Consider the following 14251-nt stretch of genomic DNA (forward strand, 5'->3'; position numbering starts at 1 on the left):
TTTGGGGCCATTGTCCAGCCAGCTTCAAAGCTGGCACCATGACATTTTACATGACAGGCATGGCCAGCCTTCGGAAAAAGGCTGTAACTAGACTTCATCTGCAATTCCCAGACAAAAAGGCAAAGCAGCTGCTTGTGTATCGGTGGTAGAGCTAGACTTGGAAATGACATGTGAGGGGGTGGAGAGAGAGGCTGCGTTATAACAAAGCTGGTATTTGCTTTGGCTCACTTCACAAAAGAAGCCAAAGTAGACAGCAGAGGTCCAGCCAATTGCCCCTCCCACCTTAGCCACCTTAAGGCCACTGTACACAGGATTTACCATAACATCAATAGATTGCATTACATCTCATATGCCCTTTGGAGTGCCGTATACAGAAAGCTACTCGATTGTAAAATAACATTAACAATTGGAACCATTGTTTTCATTGTTTTCCATTTTCCCAAAAGAACTTGTCTGTGAAGCTGAGGATCCCAACCAGCTTAAGCCCTTGTGCATTTTGCTCAGGCTTATTTGCACTTCTAAAACTAGCTGCCGAACAATTTTGTATTATCGTTTCCTTTTGCAAGTATCCTTCGAAATGGAATCCAAGGTGGCAGGATAGAGAAATAGGCAAAATTTGAGTAAATGTATTTCAACAAAGTTAAGTATAAAATTCTGTACGTAAGTAAGAAGACTACGATGTACAAATACAGGATAACTGATGCCTGGATTGACAGCGGTACATGTGAAAAGGATATAGGGCATTTAGTAGGCCACAATAAAAAAAAAGGACTCAGTTGTGTGACACAGCAGCATAAAAAGGCTAAAGCAATCCTCAACTGCATCAACAGAAATAGTCTCCAGGTTATGAGAAATAACAGTACCACCTTTTTCTGATTTAGTCAAGCCTGACCTGGAATATGGTGTCCAGTTCTGAGATCCATATTGAAAAACTGGAATGTGTCCAAAGAAGATTGAAAAAGACAGTGAGACTAAGACCTGTAAAGAAACATTGAGGGTGTTTGACTTGTTTATCCTGGAAGCGAGACAAATAAGAGATGGTATATCTGCCAACTTTAAATAAGGACTGTCACATAGATGAGGGACCAAATTTATTCTCTGTTGCTTCGGAGGATTTGACCCGCATCAACAGGTTCACATTACAATAAAGGGGGTTTAGAATAAACGTTTTGAAGCACGTAGTAGTGGTGTGAGCTTTTTGACAGTATAAAAGGCTGCCTCAGAAAGAGTTGGATGAGAGTCCTTAGTTACAAGTTTTCCAGCAGAGACTGGGTGGCCACCTATCAGGGATGCTGAAGCAGTGCATTTTCTGCATCACCAGGAAGTTGATCTCTGAGATACATGCCAATGCTATGGTTTATTTTTAATATATAATAATATCCTGGTTACATAGGCCAATGTCTTTGAAACAGAAAGCCGTATCTGAATAGAGAATCTCCATAAGCTCAATTTCGTCTGGAAATAGATATCAACAAACAGTCTATTTCAGTCCTGTCACACTGCAAGTTTACATTACATACAGACTGCTAGCATCAGTCACATGTGGTGAGTTGCCATGTATGACTCCCTGTTTACATTTGGGGTCTATTTCCGAAGAGAGGAGAAGCGAGAAGCAATGCACCATGTGGTTGACTGTTGCTAGCAGTTTCATGTTTCTAGTTTGTATGTTGATAGCTGCAATTACCACATGTGTGGGTTCAGCCTGCGAAGCACATGGCAAACCTTCTGGTTTTCCCCCTGAACGAGAGGCTTGTTTGTTGCCTCCTCTTAAACATAGTCTTCCATGAGGAGCAAGCAGTGAAGTAATCCCATGTGGGAGGGAAATGCATTTCAGAAAGTCATCTAGTGGAGCCGGCAGATGACTGAGTGATTGCATCCTCTGCCATATCCTAATGTGCAAAAGGCCTTGCTGGTGTTAGACACAAGGGTAGACAGGTAATTAAATAGACTGATAGGCCTTGGGTTTCTCGGAGAACAACAGTATCAAGCAAGACATTAACTCAGAGAAATTGGATTCCATTCCCACATCCCAACAATAAGGACACTGAGGCTCTGAGGCCCCCTCTGTTGAAATGTTATTTGTGAAGCTTTGACATGAGAAGTAACTCCCTTTAAGCCACATGTCAGCAAACTGAAATCAGTGGGTTACTAGATAAAAAGGACTGGCAGGATCAACCACATAGTGAATAAATTTCAGCTACTGAATTCCAGCCATTTTCAATGCTGTCAATAAAAAAAGTAAAACTTGTTAACAGCAAGGTCTACATAGACATTTGCTCAGAGGTAAATTCCATTGGAATATACTTTTGAGTACACAAAGGGAACCTGTGACTCTTCAGATACTGCTGGGCTGCAATTCCCATCATCCATGGCCTTTGGCTATGCTTGGTGTGGCTAATGGTAGCTGGAGTCCAACAACATATGGGAAGCCACAGGACCCCTACCTCTGCATCATAGCAAAGGTGTGGAAGTAAAAGAAGGACAATTTAGACTCGGGTCTTGATGATCCCAAGTAGCTTGTTTGGGGGGTTGTTTTGGAATTCCATAGCCAGTGTTGTTGTTGTTGCTGCTGCTGCTTTTGAATAGATTTTAAAGTGCAATGCCAAAACAGTGCTCTTTTAAAAACATGTGTTGTGGTTGTTTCATGTGTCCCAGAGGAACATAAAGGGATACAGCTGCTCGTAAAAAATAAAAACATGTGGTTTCCAACACTTAGGTGATGGGTGGTGATTCCTGCCCTCCCCATCCCAAATGGAACTCCTGCTCAAAGGTGGAGTTCCACTGCAGCTGGGACATACCAGCCTTCCCCAACCTGTTGCCCTCCAGATGTGTTGGACTACAACTCCCATCAGCCCTCGCCAGTGTGGCCATAACTCCTCGCTCTGGAGATTCCCATCTGGCTTTATTCATCCCTTTGACCATGCTTGCTGGGGGCCAATGAAATCTTGAGTCCAACAGCATCTGGGGAGTCATTATATTATTAATTGCTTTGAGCTGCTTCGTGGGAAGTGATATTATTATTATTATTATTGACATATTTTGAGGTGAGAAAGTAATTAGGCATTCTGAAGTGGTGCAGTCCTGGATGGACTGTTACCATCTGCAATTTTCTTTTCTTTTTTTCTTCTTTAAATTAGCTTTTATTGAAGATTTTCTTGTGTTACAAAACAAACAAATAAACAAGGAAAAGTACATATAGTGTCTCCATATTCAATCCATAGAGTATTTTTCAGTTTGTTTACATTCAGTCTGAGACTCTATTGTCATAGACATTGTGCAGTTGGGGACAGAGGGGAGAGGGACAGTGACCTATTCCCCCCAATAGCATACGAATCAATATGACTAATCTGACCCAACACCCTGCCCCCAATACAAACAAACCACACTGCAACCAACCAAATGCAACCAACCAAGTTCCAAATTCTCACAATACCAATTAATTAAAGGACCTACCTACATGATGCCGACACAAAAATCCTGCATAAACATCACATGCATTTTTCTAAAGTATAAAATTTGACCCCTTGGCTTAGCTTCTACTTTTTAATTTCAAACCTACAGTATTCTATAAATGAACCAGCAGAGGGAAGCACATCCCAGCTAGTATTGTTAATCCAAGCAACTCATATTTGTTATAATAGTATGCATGTAGAAAACACAGAGAGAAGATGTGATTAATTACATTTAGGAAGGGGGAAGGTATATGGTGGAGGTGAGACAGTATCAATACTGTGCTATGTATCAATCTTTCAAAGAATGAAACATGAACCTAATGCAAGTCCATCATTGCATCAGTAACAGCAATTTTGACATATTTTGTGACAGTTTTTCCATGCAAGAAAATTTATCTAAAATCCAGTTTTAGATAAGAGAGCCGAAATCTTTCTTCACAATGTTTACTGCTATACTGCATATTGAATGGTTAGAGGTAATGGTGGAATTGTTATACAGAAAACCACAACAATTTATTTACAACTTACATACCTTGGAATCGGTTCAAATTCTTGCTAATGAGAATGGGGAGAATTGAGCCAATATCAAGCATAATCGGTTTCCCATTGTGCTATATAGGGTGCTACTACCTACTCCCAACACTATTGGTTAAAATAAATAAGCATCATTTCAGATCAAAAATAATCAGATGAAAAAAGATAAATGCATGGATTGGTTTTCTTTTCAGTAGAAGTAGTGTGGTTCTCTCTAGGCAATGTAAGTCTTTCAGGCATATGAATGCTGCAACACTGAAAATCCTTAAGTTGTAGGTTTAGGAGCAGGGAGTATTTTCAGTATGTTGTGTAATATATTCTTATAGACCCAGTTCAGACATCATGGACTCAGCTTGAGAACTGTGTCCCAGTGCCATTGTATCTGGTTATTAGACTCTGTCAAAGGAATCCAAAGCAACATCTGCAGTAGTGGAAGCTTGTTGCACAACAGATGGTTCTTGTGAAACAGCTGGTTCTTGTTGTGCAATATGCTGCACAACAATATTTGGTAATATGCTTGTGTTTTTCCTTATGTGGCAGCTGACTCTTGTTGAACATCAGTTGATCCTTGCTGGGGAAGTCATTATATTGTGTTTCCCATTGTTCAACAATGTTCCATCAGCACACATATACCACTAATTGACTTTAACTTGGTGCTACATTGTACACAAGCCTGTGTCTTTTGTATTTTATATCATTTTATTATTCACAACTCTGACAGCTTGTGAGAAGTAGCCTGAGTAAATCTGAGTTGTTGGGGAGTTGAGAAGCCAGGACAGAGACTTACAAGAGGATCCAGAATGTAAGCTAAACTGAAAGCAACAAGGCTCAAAACAATAACTTTTCCCCCTCTTCCAAACTCACAAAAGGAATATAAAATGTACGGTTGCAAACCTTTTCAAATTGGATGAAGCATGTGAGTTTTAGTCAATTGGTTAAATGTGCATATGGGTAAAAGCAAAGAGCTGTATTTAATGGTGGCTTTGCAAAAAGAACTTCCATCCACCCAATTTCCACGTGTCCCCTGACCTAGTGCCACCCTCTGCATGTTCCATTCTGTTCTGGAGGGTTACCCAATCCTCAGGTTCCAGACAGTTAATGTAACAGTGGGGACATATCAAGTGCCGCACTAGTACTTTCCACGAAGGCAAAGCTTGGATACAAACTATGGCTTTTCTCAATTTAAATTGATAGATTAATAAGTCATCTAACACTCATATGATATACAAATCCCAACACAATTATTTTATGATGTTAGAAGCACTTTTTTGTTCTTTGAGAACCACCTCTTTTATGATGGTGCATGCCCTCTGCACTTTTTATAACAGGGTTGTGAAAACTTTCCTAGGCCAAAGGCTGCATTCTCTCCTGAGCATCCCTCTGGGAGCTGGTTAGTGGGGCCAGGTTTGCGGGGAAGACCAGAGGCAAAGGTGGGTGCAGTAAAGTATGTGTTTCCTGTCTTTGCACAGTAGGCTACATTCCACTCTCCACACCTCTGTGCATCCCAAGAAGAAGGTGGAAAAGGGCAATGAGGGGAGAGAGAGGCCTTGAAAAAGCCAGGAGGAACAGATGGAGGAAGCTGTGGGGGGTGGGGCTGCATTGGGCTACTGGCCCTGAGGTTACCCATCCCTGTTTATATTTTTAAAACTCCACTGCCCAGAGAGGCCACCTTTTTAGATTAAGCCTACAATTTCATGGGTTCTAGAAGGGCACCCCAAGGTTTATGGGGAGCACTGGATCTCCATCTCAGGGGAGAAAGAGAGCTCCAGCCTTGGAGAGGGAGATCTATTATCACATCCACCACCACTGTTTCCAATTGGATGGAAACAGAGTAGTACAAGAGCACTTCTTTATCCTCAATTCCAATGGGCTCCTCCCCTCCCACATCCTAAGACAGCAGCCTAAAAGTTTTTGAATCTAACCAATTAAGTTGTTGCCCTAATAAATGACACACTATGCACCATAGCAGTGACTAAAAAAATAATGTTGCATAACAGGTATCTATCTTCAGGTATGCATGTATACTGTAGCATACACATACCTTTATTTCTAAAAATAAAAGCCAGGGATTGTAAAGCCCCCTGATTTATTAACATACTATTTTTGTAGTGCTTATGAAAGACCAAAAAGAGAGGTGTTCTTCAGTTCTGTTCATTTTTTTTTACACAATGTTTTTATTAACTCAGCAAGCCACTAGAGAGCAGCAAAACATGAGCTACTTACAACAGCAGCATCTCTTTAATGACACAATCATGTAAACATAAGCTTGTGACACTTCTGGTATTGTAAAAAATTGCAATCTGCCAAAAAAACAAAAAACAAAACACACACACAACAGTCTCTGTCATCTGGTTTATCATTTATCTTGATGATCAAGCCTCATGCATACCCTGCCTTTGAATCTGAGTAGTCCTGTCTCAAAGGCATTGTAATCATATTTGGTCCACATCTCACAAGGGAATATTTACCATTGCTGAATGGGAATAGTCATACTGTGAAGAGATTGTATTTCCTACTTTTATTATATTTGTGGGAAATGAGTTGAGCACAATGTGCATCCTTCAATCAACACAGGGCCTGGTCCACAACAACTTATTCTTAATTCCACCCTTCCTCCAAGAGGTGGAAGGAGCTGTGAGAATCATAAAATTGTAGAGTTGGAAGGGACCCTGAGGACCATCTAGCTCAACCCTCTGCAATGCAGAAATATGCAGCTGTCCCCTACGGGAATCGAACCTGCAACCTTGGCATTATCAGCACCATGCTCTAACCAAGTCAGCATGTTTCTCCTTCTAATTTTTATTGTCACAAGAAGCCTATGTGGTAGGTTATGTTGAGAGAAGCCCAAAGTTACACAAGCACCTTGCAACATTGTTGGGTGTTGCAATGACTCTTCCAGGGCTAAAGTCTAGAAAGCACAGGCATAAGCAAGCTTTTCTTGCTAGGTGGGGCTGCCATATTTCCTGGCTTGGCTTCAAAGGAATGAACACAGAGGACAAGAGTAGTCCACATGCTCCTGTAGCACACATGTTGCTATAGGAATAAAAGAGCAATAAGCACAAATGTTTTTTGAGTCTTGAATACTAAGAGCAAACACAGATAATTCTAAACCAGAATTTCAAAGCCTTTGAGAATAATGCTCTTGCAAGTATAGTCAAAACTAAGCTGGGTAAACATACTAATCTTCTATACTTCCCTTCGCCTGTAATGTTTCTACAGTAGTTATTCAAAACATTGATCACAGATGCAATGCCAACAACAGAGTACCTTTCCCACTCCAGTGTCTATTATCTGATGTAGAACGCCATAGAAAGCTTTTTGTGAAAACTGCCAGCTTACATTATTTACATGCCTGTTACCAAGAACATGCAGCATCTGCTTTACAAATGACATTCCACATGTGTCACAAAACAACTTTATACATAAAGTATTTCCTTTCTGTTCTTTTTTATAAGGGACAGCCTGGCTTCATTCCTTTTATTATTATTTTTGGCAGCAAAATGATGGCTTGCATTCACAGGGATGAATCTGTTCGCTTGACAAAGAGAAATTCAACAGGAGCATTTTTATTCCATTCTCTGTACTGCCCATCCAGATATATGCATATGTAATGTAGAAATCATCATGAAAACAGATTGTTACTGCTGATTACCTGAAGAGGAGGGAAAGATACTTGGTGTAATTCATTCCCGCAAACAAGTGATCGGGGTGTCAGAGCTGACAGCGCCAATCTGCCTGACAGAGCTTTTGTGGCATAGGTGCAAAGAGGTTCCTTACACACACAGCATCTGTAGCAAACTTCTGTGTACAAAGGGGAAACCAAGCAAGTAAAATAAAGGATGCACATGCTAAGGTGAGAAGGCTGGTAAAATGCTGAATGGAGAGAGCTGTATGCAATACCTATGGCCTGCACTGGGCACCCTAGAGGGAGTGCAGTGGATGAGCCTGTCTCACTGTCGGTGTTGAAATGAGATTCAACTACCAGTCTGGCCAGATTCTGTACCTTGACTGGCAGCAGGAAGGAAGCACCAAATTGTCCCTCGCCTTAGGTAGCAAAATATATTGGGCCAGCCCTGAAGTCAAGTGAGTTGGAACTCATCAATACAGGCCCTGCTCAGTAGTCCACAGTTAGTGTATTCAGTATTGTATGCTCAGAATCCTGTTGCTCTGAGGCAAGTAAATAACTCAGCAGGGAGTGGCAGCTACTAATGTAATGTATGTATTAGGAGTGGAGCAGTATCACACCTGAGGAGTGGGGTGAGGAGCCAGAGACACAGCTACTGTTGTTGTTGTTGGCATACCTTCCTTCATCCATAGATCTCAGGGCAGTTCACAACATAAAATTACAATATAAAAACCACAAAATACATAATAAAATTAAGAACAGCAGCAAACCAATAATGGATACGGATGTGTGTTTCCCCCATGCCCCATCCATGACAATAAGATTGAAAAAGTGGGTTCTGTTAAATATTTCATTTCCAAATTCATTCAGCAGCTGATGGCTGCTTGCACTGACAGCCTGATTAGCACCTACACCTTGATTCCAAGTACCTACACTTTTTTCTTGGCATACATTTGTCTTGAGAGACAATGGAGTGTGCCTCTGGGGCTGAGGTCAAACTGCTGGAGAATCACAGCACCTGCTGTGGCTGCAGAAACACTTTGTAATTGCTGCCTGTTGCATTCCTAAAGGTAAAGGTAAAGGGACCCCTGACCATTAGCTCCAGTCATGACCGACTCGGGTTGAGGCACTCATCTCACTTTATTGGCCAAGGGAGCCGGCGTACAGCTTCCGGGTCATGTGGCCAGCACGACTAAGCTGCTTCTGGCGAACCAGAGCAGCGCACGGAAATGCCGTTTACCTTCCCACTGGTAAACGTATTTATCTACTTGCACTTTGACGTGCTTTCGAACTGCTAGGTTGGCAGGAGCAGGGGAGCAATGGGAGCTTACCCCGTCGAACTGCCAACCTTCTAATCGGCAAGTCCTAGGCTCTGTGATTTAACCCACAGCGCCACCCATGTCCCATTGCATTCCTACTGATGTGCAAATACAAATTTTGTGTTGATCCAGAAGGAAATCCTACCTTAAGTGGGAAGTACATCCAATTGGGTTGCCATACATCCAGAAAGGACAACAACTTTGGGCAAAAAAAAAAAAAAAGCTCAACACTTTTTCTGTTCAGATTTTCACTGTTTGAAATATGGCAACCCTAACTTCCAACGAAGCATGCAAAGGATTACAACCTTTGTTGACCTTCAGCAACAAATGCCAGGTCGAACACACTCATGGATTCACAAGTAACTCTTGGGCTGTAGGCTTAACTGTACTTGTATCAATACTTGTAAAGCTTTTTAGTAAATTATTCCAGTGAAAGTGGGTTAGTTGACCCGGTTTGATACATAAAGCTTAAACTATAAATGACTAGAAAATTGCAACCATGAGAAAATCCTGTATACAAATTAATTAATAATTACATAGCTAACACTGAAGCCTTTGTTCAGTCCAATTTCCCATTATAGATCAATGGACTTCAGCCTTGGGGCCTCAGGAAAGTGAACAATATGTCTTCAAAAGAGGATAATTATGAAATAATTACAACCTCGTAGCAATGTTCAGTCTAGACAAAATAGCTGCAGCATAAAAGACCAGAAGCAGTTTCTAGACTTACATGGTTCTGAGATAATAGTTCAATTATACAAAATCTGACAAGCTGTTTTAAAGTCATTTAAAAATGTATACTGAAGAATTTTTTCCTTGCCTTGATTCCAAGCAAATTTACTTAAAAGCAAGTTCCACCAAAATCAGATAGTACTTACTTTAAATGAAATGTGTTTAGATTCAAGCTGGAAATACAAAGAAATTATCTTCTTCCAAAGTGTGGTTTAAGTGCCTTGCAGGCTTAAGTCAGACATTTTTCATATGCTGGCAACTACAACACTGGTTCTTGTATGCAATATTTCCAAGAAATATCTTGTTGCTTCAATTAGTGGTTCATGCACAAAAGCGGTGATTGGTCTTAACTTCATTATCATAGCATTTTCGAGTCTCTCTCTTGTGGTTGCTAGCACTACCGTACTTGAAAATCTTTTACTCATGCTTAGATTAGAATCTAAAAATAAAAATAAATCTTCAACTAGATAAACTTGGGCTTCTGTCACTCTTCAGTAGCTGCCACCACACACTGACTTCCTTATGCCTTTCTTGAGGGGTAGTGAGACCCCTCTGGCTGACTCCTGGGGTTTGGAGATGAAAATCCCTGACTTTGGGTTTCTCCTAGAGGGTTGGCACCTGCACATTTTTGGCCTCCCCCCCCCCCCACAGGACCCTTCTTAAGGCACTGGTAGTGGGCAGAGCAGGGGAGACTCTGTGGTCACAGCACCAGACTGGGCTTTTAAACAAAAAAAAATATTTTATTGACTATCTTAGGTTTGCAATTTTAGGAGAGGGGAGACTGCCCACTGGGGAGCGGGTGGGCTGGTGAGGCCCCCTAGATTTAGAGGCCCTAGGCTTCAGCCTACCTAGCTTATACATAAATCCGGCACTGAGCAGTGGCTCCTATCTGTTGCCACTGACAGGTAACATTTTCCAGAACATGGAAATAAATGCTAATGACACATCTGCATATCCAAGCTAATATCCAAGCTGCTGTTAAAAAGAAAAAAGCTGGCAACACTAAAGAAATGGCTGGAAAGTAAGACAGACACTGTTTTGCTCCCTTTTATATTTGAACTTTAGAGGCAAAAATATATCAAGTTGATCACTTCAAATCTTTACACGCTGATTCCAATCAGCAGGCCCACTGAGAGTTTGTTAGAAGCCTGACATAAGCATAGAAGTTGGAAGGTAACATTACAAATGTTTTCCAGAAGCACTACATAATATGGGGATAGTGATTCAAACTTTTAGCAGTTTAACATTTGTCATATTCTGACATTTTTGAAGAAATGCCATATTCCAAGCCCATCATGTTGCTTTGTCAGCTGTCTGGTTTGAGGTGTTTTGCAAAAAAAATAAAAATGGTTCTGGTCTATTAAAAGTCTAGTACTCAGCATCTGCCAGCATTCTGGGATTTTTGACTGCAATTTATAAAATCCTTGGACCACCACCATCCCTGCCTCCCCTCAAATCCAGTAAGAGAACTAGCAGAATGCCTAAGTAATATATACAGACTTCAAAAATGTAAAGGATGAGGTTATGAGATGTCTTGGCCATGGGCTTTTAAATCTGCATTCAAATACATCTGACAAGCTTTAATATTACCTAGTCAAGGGATTAGCAACACAGAACTGAAAATACAGGCAGTCTGAAAAATCTGACAGCCAAATTGAAAGGAAATCCTTTATTTTAACTCTAGTTTGGAACCTGGCTCATTGGAAGCATATTCCGACAAGATGGAGAAACTTTTAGAAGAGCCAAGTAAAATCCTGTACATTAGGGCATAAACACATAGGTGAAATTCCTCACATTCAGTTCTCAATAGGTTACTCCCAGATACTGGGAAACTTCCATTCCACTGAGGCAAATAAGCTGCACTTGAAGCTCTGTCATCAAACTTGCTTCATTCATAAACAATGTATGAGGCACCTATTATTTCTAAGTAGCTAATTGGGTGAACATCACCATGTGTGACAAGCTAGTTGTTTGTACATATGGTAGAAAGTGCCACATGGCAGCAGGATTCCACAGTATGTTGTTGCTAAAAGGCATCAGCCCACCTTCATTTTGGGTTCCTACATTCCCATCTTTGTCTTACAGGCTTCCACTTTATCTGACAATGTTAATTAGGGCAAAATGCATTTTCACTTCCCACTGAAACAAAATACAGGCAGCGACCATTTCTCGTGAGGGTTGCTTTGCTGGTCCCCACACACATAGGCAGAGTGCACATAAGCCAACGCCCCATTCTGCCCTCTTTCGGGTCCAAAAGGACTCCCCCATCACGATCACGCGTCAATTGGACACATGCAAAATCAAGGGAACATTCTTGCCCTTTTGGAGCATTCAGGTTTAATATGTGATGAGAAAAGATGGGGGCACACACATGAGCCACACACCTCAATGTCTGACAACATCAGGAATACTCACTCTACCCCAGCCTTATCATGTTTAGCGCTACCAGTGTTCCCACTTAAAAAGCAACTTGTAAACACATTCAGGCAAACACACTTGCAACCCCCCCTCCTTTCAGACTTTTTGCACTAAATACATGTAGGTCAAAAGTGGAGGTGTCACATCTGGCAACACTGGAGCCAACTCCCAACCCTCATGTACCCAGGCAGGCTAAGTGCATGAAGTGGGCTCCTGCTATCCATTCACTGGGTATTAAGAACCCAGCCAGGGGCTGTGTGCAACATTTCAACTGGCCTTTCATTGGGTACTACGCATGTAAAAAGGTAAACGGACCCCTGACCATTAGGTCCAGTCGGGTTGTGGAGCTCATCGCGCTTTATTGGCCGAGGGAGCTGGCCTACAGCTTCCGGGTCATGTGGCCAGAATCAGAGCAGAGCACAGAAATGCCGTTTCCCTTCCCGCTGGAGCGGTACCTATTTATCTACTTGCACTTTTATGTGCTTTTGAACTGCTAGGTTGGCAGGAGCAGGGACCGAGCAACGGGAGCTCACCCCGTTGCGGGGATTCGAATCGCCGACCTTCTGATCGGCAAGTCCTAGGCTCTGTGGTTTAACCCACAATGCCACCTGTGTCCCTACTATGCATGTAAGTAAAGCATTTCCCTCTGACTAGAACAGGAGTAGGAAAACCTCAGGTTGAAGATGGCCCTCCAGAGCCTTGGGAGTCTCTTCAGGCCATACCACCTGCCCAAGTCCCGTCCCTCAATCACACTATCCATTTTTTAAAAAATACTGTTTTTATCTATTTTCATGGTACAGAAGATAAATTTTGAGAAAACAATTGTCACAACAGTAAACAACAAATAGCTTGTCATGATAAAACCACATGGTTTTATCATGCCACGTGTTAAAGTTTCATTTGATTAATTTTAACAAATTTTGTCACATTTTCCCATAAGTGCTGGGATCTTTGAGTGTTTCTGCCTGGCTGGAATATGTCTCTGAATTCTGATAATGCCTTCTGAACCTAACATGGGGGAGATGAGTGCGCAGAGAATCTTGCCAGGTGCACAAAGGTAAAATCTACTGTATTTATTCAAGTCTAATGCGCCATCGAATCTAACGTGCACCTCAATTTTCAGAACCTTGAAACTCCCCCAAAAGGTATTTGCTGGCAAATGTAAATGTGCCATTGAACCTAATGTGCGCCTTAAATTTCACAACACAATTTGGCCTCAAAAAGGTGAGCATTAGATTCGAGTAAATACAGTGCATTTGCTGTTTCACTCACTTTTTTTTTTTTTTTTTGGTCTCTGGTCCTACTCACCCCTAGCAGGTAGACCCCAGAATGTTGCACAGAAGCACATGCAGCCCTGAAAAAAGGTTCTCCGCTCTAGGTCTAGAAGGATAGACCTACCTCATCTTCTCCTTTTGTACACCTGTCAGCCTTCAAGTACAGGTTACATACGCTTCAGGTTACAGACTCCTCTGACCCAGAAATAGTGCTTCAGTTTAAGAACTTTGCTTCAGGATGAGAACAGAAATTGTGCTCCAGCGGCGCAGCGGCAGCAGGAGGTCCCATTAGCTAAAGTGGTGCTTCAGGTTAAGAACAGTTTCAGGTTAAGTACAGACCTCCGGAACAATTAAGTACTTAACCTGAGGAACCACTGTACTAGCCTGGGTTTCCTCAGACAATAACTGCTCTGAGAGAGCAGGCCCATGCAGAGGCCCAGGACAGGAGTCTTGTTAGAACAAAGTCATTAACTCAAATAAAAAAGCAGCCAGTCCAGTTAACATAAGATAGCAGGGCCCCCCAGACAGCTTCAGTCTCTGAGACCCGGTGCAAGCGGGCCCAGCTGCACCCACCCCTTCTTGCACAGGCCTGTGAGAAATAGTAGGTATAGTTTTACTTACTGTGTTTACTCTTTCAATAACTCACCTTTCCTCGATAAGCCTCATCTCTGTTGCTTTCTCCCATAGGGCTGAGGTGTCTTCACGCACCCACCCCAAAGAAAGTCTGTTGGGACAGAGCTGAGCCCTCCCAGGGCTAAGCCTCAGTGGGCATCACGGGCCTCATGGCGGCAGGCTTCACAGGGAGTGGTGAGTCTCGCCAGGCCTCGCTGTGGCGGTGGTGGCGGGCCTGACTGGGCCTGGTGGCATGTGCTGCAATGAGTGTGATGCCACACATGA

The 14251-nt window shown here is 42.1% G+C and overlaps 1 protein-coding gene across 3 annotated transcripts in view; it reads right to left on the minus strand.

Annotated features, from left to right (window-relative positions):
• Positions 1 to 14116, minus strand: part of NCKAP5 (NCK associated protein 5) — a 610895-nt gene extending 596779 nt beyond the window's left edge. For 2 of the 3 annotated variants that reach the window (XM_083703010.1, XM_083703011.1), the window contains exon 1: positions 13976 to 14099. The gene's annotated coding sequence lies outside the window, so the exon portion shown is untranslated. Of the gene's footprint in view, positions 1 to 892; positions 979 to 13975 lie in introns of all 3 variants that reach the window. The other variant, XM_083703012.1, reaches the window with a different exon arrangement.
• Positions 14117 to 14251: the final 135 nt, after the last annotated feature.

The sequence above is a fragment of the Podarcis gaigeae genome (assembly GCF_964106915.1).
Source record: "Podarcis gaigeae genome assembly, chromosome: 1".
In the NCBI taxonomy this organism is placed as follows: domain Eukaryota; kingdom Metazoa; phylum Chordata; class Lepidosauria; order Squamata; family Lacertidae; genus Podarcis; species Podarcis gaigeae.